General features: G+C 35.5%; 1 pseudogene across 1 annotated transcript; it reads left to right on the top strand.

Annotated features, from left to right (window-relative positions):
- The first annotated feature begins 423 nt into the window (after positions 1 to 423).
- LOC147282683 (uncharacterized) lies at positions 424 to 9160 on the top strand (annotated as a pseudogene). The gene is made up of 5 exons (XR_015122891.1): positions 424 to 1000; positions 2185 to 3289; positions 4225 to 4308; positions 4402 to 4600; positions 6985 to 9160. The product of XR_015122891.1 is annotated as an uncharacterized LOC147282683 (transcript).
- The last annotated feature ends 1075 nt before the right edge of the window (positions 9161 to 10235 follow it).

Here is a 10235-nt window from a genome sequence, read left to right as displayed (position 1 = left end):
AATAATTATCTCATTTTAACTATATGTTTATGTTTTTTTAGTTTTTTTTTTTCCTGAATGGACAGAAAAACCCCTATAAAAGTGGGTCATGTGTGGTGCACATGATCACTTTTGTCAATTGATTGGATGAAAATTAACGTTTGTAATAACTTGAAAGGTAAATTTGTCATATTTTGAAGTTTGTGGATTATTTTGAGACAAACATGAAAGTTGAAGGACCATTTTTATATTTAACCTCTGTTTTTCATCGGAAAGAATAGTATTATTATTAAATCGATCAGCTGAGTTTGGTATATCTATGTGGGAGAACATGTTCCGCACATTTTGATTAGGTGAGAGCATACAATATTTTATATGAAAAATTTTCTTAGACGCACCCAATCCACCATTTGGGAGAGTTGACCATGCTTTCCTTATAAGGAGAGCCATCTGCTAATCGCCATCTTACATCTCTCAAACCAGTGCAATCCTTGCTAACAATGGCTACCAGCATGTCCAGCACAACCCATCAAGCCTCATCCTCATCCTCCTCCTCAAAACCATGGATCTACGACGTGTACTTGAGCTACAGTGATGAAGAGACACACAGAAGCTTCACGGACCTCCTTTACTTCGCATTAAAAGAGGCTGGACTCAACGTGTTTACTGCCGAGAATGAAATAGAAAGGGAGGAAGATATAGCGGCCAAACTGCTGCAGGCAATCCAAGGGTCTCGGATCTCTGTCATCGTCTTATCGAGGAATTATGCGGCTTTCACTTGGTGTCTTGAGGAGCTGGTAAAGATCATGGAGTGTAGAAGAACAGTTAGCCAATTGGTTATGCCAATATTCTATGATGTTGATCCTTCAGATGTCGGGAAACAGACCGGTAGTTATGCAGAAGCATTTGACAGATATGAAGAGCGTATTGGGTTAGATATTGAAAATGTACAGAGGTGGAGAGCTGCTCTTAGTGAAGCTGCAAATTTGTCTGGCTGGGATCTTAGAAACACTGCGGATGGGTAATTACTAATTTCCTTGAACAATGATTAACTTCTCTTAGTAGTTAGTACTGCTATATGTATTTACCCTTTCCAATTTAACGTATATTTAATACATAGTTACCAAATAGCAAGTTGTCGAAAAAAAATAAAAATAAAAAACCAAATAATTATTGGTCCAATGATGGAGATCTCTAAATCAAAAAATACATAGTTAATTAAATTGTTTGATTGGACTATTACATAATTATTATAAAAAATATTTTGATTTATATGAAAATATAGCCTGCTTGTTCTCAAATCCAAGTCCTCTGACTGCTCAAAAGAAAATTATTTCGTTTAAATCATTCAATCCAAATGAATCCTTACAAATTTTTGAAATATGGAATAAGATGGACAATGTTGAGACAAATATCGTCCACACATCGATCATGTATTGGTTTGCTTGAGCCTCTATATATCAAGTTTCATTGATAAACAGTAAAAATTATTTTACTCGATGTGTACCTCAAAGGAAGCAGTTAATGCTCCAATCACTCACTGTACACTATCTAATAATAAATAGTGTAAATAACAAATTTTTTATTGTAACTATGAGTTGTAACTGATTGTTAGTTACAAGCCTAGGATTCAAACACTTTGGTTGAGCATTGGAACCCTCACTCTGAGCATTAATTCGAACTCTCAACGAAAAATCTTATAAGTGGACTGGCCTGTCGAGTTAACGGGACCTTCTATCATGACTGGAGGCATACAATGCCTCCACATCCACATCAAAAAAAAAAAAAAAAAAAAAAATAGATAACCTGCTGAACTGGTAAACAAGTTTTACCATTTTTTTGATGCATCCCTCAAGATAATGGTAACTCTTGATCAAGATTTGGTAACTTACCATATTATATCTATTGATCCTTGATCTCCCAACTAAAAACTTTGCGGCTCCACAATGTATATATGTACCTGTCGAGTTTACATTTTTGTATGAGTTCTTTCAGATATTTAACAAAACTTTAATGGTTTTTGAAGATTTTGACTCCTCAATTTATGAATTATTATGTTGAAATTTACTTCCTCGTACAAAAGAACAGTTGCCAAATCTTGTTCACTCCAGGAAAGATATTGTTATAATGAATAAGTTATTAATTCATTTAATATTGTAGTTGCATCATGTGAGTAGTGGTTCTGATTTTGAATTTAATTTCCAGGCATAAAGTGAAGTTTATCAAAAACATTATTGGTGTCATTAACAGTAAGTTGAACAACGTAGACTTATGCGTAGCCGCCTTCCCAGTCGGAATAAATTCTCGTGTACAAGATATGATTCATGATTTAGGCGTTGGGATAGATGATGTTCGCATGGTTGGAATTTGGGGGATGAGTGGAATTGGCAAAACCACAATTGCCAAAGCCATTTATAACAAAGTTCATCATAGCTTTGAAGGTAAAAGTTTCCTTGCAAATGTGAGGGAAACTGCAAAGCAACCCAATGGTTTGGTTCGTTTGCAAGAACAATTGATTTCTGATATCTTGAAAACAACCAAGATAAAGATGGATAGCGTTGATAATGGGATCAATATGATAAAAGAAACACTTGGATGTAGAAGGGTGCTTGTCATAATTGATGACATAGATAAAGAGGAGCAACTAAATATATTAGCAGGAAACCGTGACTGGTTTGGTTCAGGAACCAGAATTATTATCACAACAAGAGATCAAACCTTGCTATGGAAACCTGAAGTGGATTCAACATATCTGGCACGAGAAATGAATGTACTAGAATCTCTTAAGCTCTTTAGTTGGCATGCCTTTAGAGATAGTTATCCTAAGGAAGAATATAATGAACTCACAAGAAATGTAGTTGCTTACTGTGGGGGTTTGCCACTAGTTCTTGAAGTTTTAGGCTGTTTTCTATATGGAAGGAGCATAACAAGGTGGAAAAATACATTGGAGAAATGCAAGAGAATTCCTGATGATGGCCGAATTCAAGAAAGTCTTAGAATAAGTTTTGATGGGTTAAGTGAAGATGAAAAAGATATATTCCTTGATATATCTTCTTCCTTTATTGGTATGGACAAAAATCATGTCATACAAATATTGTATGCCCGTGGCTATTCTGCAGAAATGGGAATTAGTGTCCTCGTTCAAAGGTGCCTTGTAACTGTTAATGAGAGAAACCAGCTGATGATACATGATTTGCTTCGAGAAATGGGTAGACAAACCGCCCGTGCAAAATATCTTGACGATCCTGGAAAATATAGTACGTTGTTGGATCATGAAGATGGAACAGATATATTGGTGACAGACGAATCTGTAAGTACTTTCGCAATCAAATCTTAAAATGCATGCATGTAATAAAGAGAAGCATATGCATCCCATATCTAATAAATTGTAAGTCCTGGATGTGTACATAGCTAATCTACTAAATCTAGTGGATTTCGTTTCCATATATATATATATATATATATATATATATCATCTTAATTAGTGTTGTGCAGTTGCATTTAAGTAGGTTGACTAGTACAGAGAATTCTCAATTAATATACGTAAAACCAACAATTTCAATGCATGCATTGGCAAAACCCATACTAATATAGGACCCACTATAGGTCGTGTACCTCACTTGTGGTTGGTTTCAGATCCTCTACTTGTTTTTACTTAATTCGTAATCTTAGTCATATATGTATTAGTGTGATCAAAAAGATAATTAAAATGGTTTCTTAACATTTTATGTGTGTGTGAGAGAGTTCACATTCATGAATTCACAATCCTTAAATTTATAATACATTATTAGAATTCAAAAAAGTAAAAACAAGTACAACAGAGAATGCAACTCTTTTGTAGTTCATACATGCATTAATGCCTCAGCTCATGGGAGAGAAATGAAAATAGACAGTGGTAGTTAAGGACTAAACTAATTTTTAATGGAGATGTAAGCTCCCTAAATGAATTCTTCTTGTTCTTGATGATGTGTGCTAATACTCCACATGCAAGATGGGTTTATGTATTCACGAAGTAAAATCATCATAACAATGGGTTAACAAAACAGATGCATCCGTATATATGTGACATGGGAAAATAAATTGTTTGCTTAGAGCCAAAGGAGGTCAGGGACGTAGAAAATTAAGTGATGACAATTCTCTTAAACATTTTGTCTGAAAGTTTCGTCAAGAAACAACAGAAACCATTAATAGCAGAGGAGGTAAATAGAAACATGCTCTTATATATGTGTCTGTTTTTCTTGACAGAAACATGCGTTGATTAAAAAAGTTAGGGATGCCAATGATTTTTCCAGTGTCATAGAAGCGAAAGAAACATCCAGAGAAAAGATCGTAAGAAACATGCTCCTCTTATGTGTGTGCATATATTTCATGTTTCTACATCCTTGACACTTGTTGGTTACTTATCCAAATGCTTTCTCTTAGGGTATGCACATCGATGAAGGTTTCATGCATGTGAACCCGGCAAGCACTCCTTCGAAAAATTCAAATGAAATTTTATTTTCTCCCTACTCTGAAGAAGCTTTTGCTGATAATGAATATGAATTATTTTCTCGGTTACATTTAGAGGAAAATATGGAACCCGGTAACGCGGTTGATTCTTTAAGAACTCAGAAATGGCAAGGTATGATTTCTACCATTTAGTTTATTTTTTGGGCATTATATATATATATATATATATATTTTTTTTTTTTTAATTTATTTATTTTATGTTTGCTAATTGTTGTACATGCATTTTAGTTGATGAGAAAATCAAGGAAGGAGGCTTTTATATACTTTTTTTTTTAATCATTTGTTTTATTTTTAATACTAAATTATTGGAAACCCCTAAATGGCCAATTCCTTCATTGCACTCACTTTCTTTTTTCCACTCCGGCCCTGTACATAGTTACGATATTATTTTTAACCTTTTTATTTTTTAAATTTAATTTTTTAGGATTACTGTATATATATTAGAGGTTATTGGGGTTAATTATTGTAGGATTTAGTATGGTTTTAAGTTTGGGATTTAGAATTAATGTAGGATTGATTACTTTAAGGTGTAAAATTTAAGGTTTAGGATTTAAACTCTTGGGTTATAGCTTCATAATGCCCAGCGGCTGAAAAACAAATATTAAGGTGGTGACCAAATTCACTTTCATTAGAAAAAGATTGGGCTACGAATTTTAAATGAAAATTCTTGTTTAGGATTCTAAAATTTAACTCATATTTATTAAACTTCTCACTCTCCACTTTTGAAATGCAATTGGATTTGTCTATTGATGTACTTATGGTAAATTATATTAGGAAAAATTAGAGGAAAATGACTCTAACATATGTACGGAGCCAGATCAGGACTGCTGTTTCAAAAGTGCATCCGTCAGGACTATTATTTTACTTAAGCATCAAATAAGTCTATTCTGTCAAATTCGTTACACTTTCCGTAAAAAATAATAATATATTTTTTTCTTAATTAAAATATTTAAAAAACTAAAACTAAAAGAAGAAAAATTAAAAAATTAAAAAATTAAAAATTAAAAATTAAAAATTAAAAACAAACTAAAAAAAGCAAAAAAAAATTAAATACAAACTAAAAAAGAAAAAAGAAACAATATGATGGAAGAAAAAAATAGAAAAAACTAAAAGAAAAAAAAATAAAAAAAAGGGAGAGGAGTAGACGGGGCTGGGCTGGGAAGGGGGCAGGTGGGTGCGACTAGGCTGATGGGGAGGGGTGCGACGGGCTGGGAGGAGGAGGGTGCGACGTGGGGTTGGGACAATGCTGGGTGGGGGTGGGGGTGGGGTGGGGGGGGGGGGGGGCTGCGATAGTGCGACGGGGTTGGGTTAGAGAGGGGTGCGACTGGGCCGTGGGTGGGTTTTGGGGTTGCGGCTGGGGGGGGGGGGACCTCCTTTTTTTTTTTTTAGTTTTTTCTGTTTCTTTTTTCAGTTTGTTTTTAATTTTTTTCTTCTTTTATCTTAATTGTACTGTTTCTTCTTTTAATTTTATTTTTATAAATATTTTAATAGTGAGAAATGTCAATTCCATTAATTTGACCAAAAATGTTAAGGATTTTGACGAAATAGCCTCGAGACTTAAGTAAAGTAATAATCCTGACGAATGCATTTTTGATGCAAGAGTCTTAATCTGGCTCCGACACATAAGTTGAAGTCCTTTTACTCTAATTTTTCCATTATATTAATACCCCCAATTTACTCATTATACCCCTCATTTGGTTTGTTATTCTACAACTCAATTTTACCTTTTGAGGTTTGAACAAATAAAAAATAAAAACTAAAAGAATGATGCTCACCTCCTTCCCGCCTCCGTAGGTGTGGCGACTCTCCCCGGGCGGCACCACCCTCCCGACTTCTCTCTCTCTCTCTCTCTCTCTCTCTCTCTCAGTTTTTTCTCTCTTTATTTTAGTCCAACCCCAGCAACAAGAGAAGGTTGGTAAGCCTTCGGACCTCTTGATGTGTTAAGCAGGAGGAAAATGGAGAGAGGGATGGTTACTGTAGGAGAGTGGGAAGAGAGGGAGGGGAGTTCGGGGAAGTGTAGACATCTGCTGGTGAGGGAGCCACGCTGACGGCGGCAGTGGGAAGGAGGTGCAAATATGACTGTTTTTGATCATTTTTTTAAAATATAATTCATAGGATTAACAAGAGAACTTCAGGAAAAAACACTAGTTGGGTGGGTATATTGAAAAAATTGAGGGTATCAATAGACTTTCCCTTTACTCCTCAACTGAGAAATTTTGAAAATATAATCTTCGAGTAACGTTGGAACACCCCGGCCTACAGTAATGCTCGTACCGCATTAGTTGTTCTTGAACCCTGTCGACTAAGGTTGGAGGGTTAATCGAGCACCACTTTGAGGAAAACCGAGCAATACTCGAAGGTTATATTTATAAATTTAAAAAATGGGTTAAATGTATTTAAATAGTAATAATTTATTAAAATTTGGATTAGATTTTCTTTTTAAACTCAAGGAACCTTAAAACTAGTTTTCAAATTTGCCTACCTAACTCTTTTCAGGAAAAGAAGTGAAGCAATATTTGAAATTGTTGCCCCCCAGAGATTTGGGGAAGCAAACTCCGAAGGTGATTTCTTCGGGTGTAGAAAGTCTCCCTGAGCCATTGGAAGTTGCAGACTCTTACTCTGCTGCCACCATAGACACAGACCTTATTTTATGCCAGGGTTATGATGTGAATCTAGAGCAAGTACAGAAGCATAGCAGCACACAAGAAGAGGATACTAATTTGGAAGAAAAGGCTGAGAATAGAGTACATTTGGAAGGGTTATTTCTGTATTGTTCCCTCTTTCCATCAGGTTATGAATTTAGAAAAGATGAGTTGGTTCAATTATGGATAGCTGAAGGCTTCATTGAAGAGAACCAAAGTGAGAGAATGGAAGGATACTGGAAGTGAATATTTCAATTGCTTGGAGGATAAAGGCTTTCTTGTGCTCTCTAGAACTGATTTCAGAGTGGATTTTGACTCGCCATTCTCGGTCCCCATTGATAACCCCAGCAACTTCTTGTACAAAGTAAACCCTATCAAGCTATCCGTTTTGGAAAACTCAATTGCTCAGGGTACTTATTTTAGAGCTGTTGATGGTAAGTTAGATGGAACCTCTGAAATGACACAACATTTGTCTTTGGTTTTTGAGGACATTGATGAAATGACTTTTGGGGTTCTTAAAAAATTTAAGGATCTGCACACATTGCTTGTGTTCTCTGGTTGTGGGTCCTCCATAAAACACATTCCTCGTAATTTGTTTTTGAGCTTAAAGTTCTTGAGAACATTGAATCTGAGTCGAACTTCCATTTCTGAATTGCCAAGTTCAATTCGAAATGTCAAAACACTGCGGTATCTTGATGTCTCCAATACACTCATTACACGGTTGCCTGAATCAATCGATTGTCTTCACAATCTACAAACCATAAAACTCAGAGGTTGTACAAACTTTGTTCAATTACCAAAGGGCATGAATAAGCTAACCAATCTACGGCATATCGATCTTGATATCAATCGACAATTGGATTACATGCCTGCACACATGGGAACTTGACTAAGCTTCAGACTTTGTCAGCATATCTTGTTGGTAAAGGCGACGGGTGTCATATCGCAGAGTTAAAGAATTTGAATGATCTAAGAGGAGCACTTCGCATTTCAAGGCTTGAAAATGTGTTTAAGGAAGAGGCTGAAGAAGCTGCTTTGATTGACAAGAAATTCCTCCATAGGTTGGATCTTCGATGGAGTAATCTATTGGATGAGGATACAGAGAAGCAAGAGGAAATCCTTGAATGTCTTGAGCCCCATTCTGGCCTTAAAGAGTTACAAATACAAAACTATGGTGGGTTAATGCTTCCATCTTGGATTAGCAAAGCAACTTTTGTTGACCTTGTTATTATTACCCTCTACAGATGCAAAAAATGTATGCTTCTACCATCCATAGGGCAATTACCAGCACTTAAATTTCTTTCTATCATAGAGATGAATGAGGTGGAAGAAATCAACGATGAATTTTTCAGAAACCCAGTTGATGATCAAGCGTTCCCTGCATTTCCAAAACTTGAGAGACTAGAAGTTGACATCATGCTCAATTTGAAAGAGTGGAAGGATTTACAAATTGATGACTTACCCTCCCTACTTCAACTCACAGTCAACCGTTGCCCAGAACTTGTCACTCTTCCACCACTTTCACGTCTCCAATCTCTCAAGCATTTGGAGTTTCGTTGCTGTCCAAAGCTTCTGTCCTTGCCCCTTGACGGACTACCAATTTCACTTGAGTGTTTCATAATAATAGATTGCCCTGTACTGAAAGAACAGTGCCACAAGGATGAAGCTGAAGATTGGAGCAAGATATGTCATGTGCCTAGCGTCTGGTTTGATCATGAACAGGTAAGTCAAAAACAAAGTCCGATTTCAGAGGTGCCACTGACTAGCCATCTTTCGTCCCTTACACCGGAAGAAAATAAGCTTTTCAAGGCTCCGCTGAGGTTTTAAATAGCATCTTACTTAAAGACGACTTGGCTGCCGCCCGGGAAGCATCTAAGGCTTCAGCACCAATACAGATACCTGCTTCAAGACCTCAGACAGAACTTGCTGTTAATGATTATTGTTGGAAAATTTAATATTTAAATTATTTTCTTATTTGGATAAATAAAAATACAAAGTAAATTTAGGAGTTGCTTGCCATATATCAAATAATCAATTATATATTCTTTGAATAGGTACAATGACATCTACTTGGAAAAGGTACCTAATGGACTGCAGTAATTGTGAATGAGTGTATCTTAAAACAAAAAGGTACTACAATAATTGTGAATGAGTGTATATTAAAATATAAAAAATATGTACTACTGTTACCTTTTCTCAACCGGCACAACCCTTTCGAAAGGCGTGCACTTCATCTTCTATAAATTCTCAGTCTATTTGTCATTTCAAAAGAGAATTTTTAGTAGAGATAATAGTGATTTGTGTTGTAAATACTTTATTAAGTATGACTATTTTTATAATTAGTTATAGGGGTATATTAGTAAATATACAAAACCCTAGCAAATCCTACCTCTATATAAGAATATTAGTTATAGGGGTATATTTACAATACGTTATCAGTATGAAAATCTCTAAGGATTGTGGATCGCCAAACAAAAGAGAATTATCATTCAATCTGTTCTTTAACCAAGTAAGTTTTATAAAACAATTTTCTATTTATGCTTATTTAACCTTGATTGCTTGAAAAATCTCCATGAAGCATGAATCATAAATCTATGTGATTGATTTATTTGAGATTATATATTTTGGTATATGTAATTTGGGTTGAATGATTAAATAAAATAAAAAAAAGGAAAATTCAAAGGGACAACCAAATTGTGTGTGACTCAGATGGAGCACTGCGGAGATAATCTTCTGCCCATTCCTATGGTGAAACAATGTTGCCTGTAACATGTGTTTTAGGATAAGCTTTTGCTTTTAATGATTACTATCACTTGAAAAATCAAGTGGAATATGAGAGAATATTCTCAATAGACAAGGGACTTCAGCCAGGTTGAAGGTAACCTTTCGTGAGCCATTACAAATCAGCTTCAGTGTCGATCGAGAAGAAATATCGAGGCTTGAAAGGCAGCAAGGACCTGGGGATCCACTAGAAATTAAGTTGTGAAGAGACAGGCCTATGTAAGAGTTTACTAGGTTAGGAAGCACTACAAGGTAATCGATCTGTCCGGCTGTTTGAATTTCAGAAATATTTGTACGAAAGTAGTGTGGCAAAGAAGTTGGCTT

Source organism: Dryas octopetala, chromosome 6 (genome assembly GCF_963921425.1).
Source record: "Dryas octopetala chromosome 6, drDryOcto1.1, whole genome shotgun sequence".
NCBI classification, from domain to species: domain Eukaryota; kingdom Viridiplantae; phylum Streptophyta; class Magnoliopsida; order Rosales; family Rosaceae; genus Dryas; species Dryas octopetala.
The sequence above is the reverse complement of the archived record's forward strand: the minus strand, read 5'-3'. Positions and strand labels throughout refer to the sequence as shown.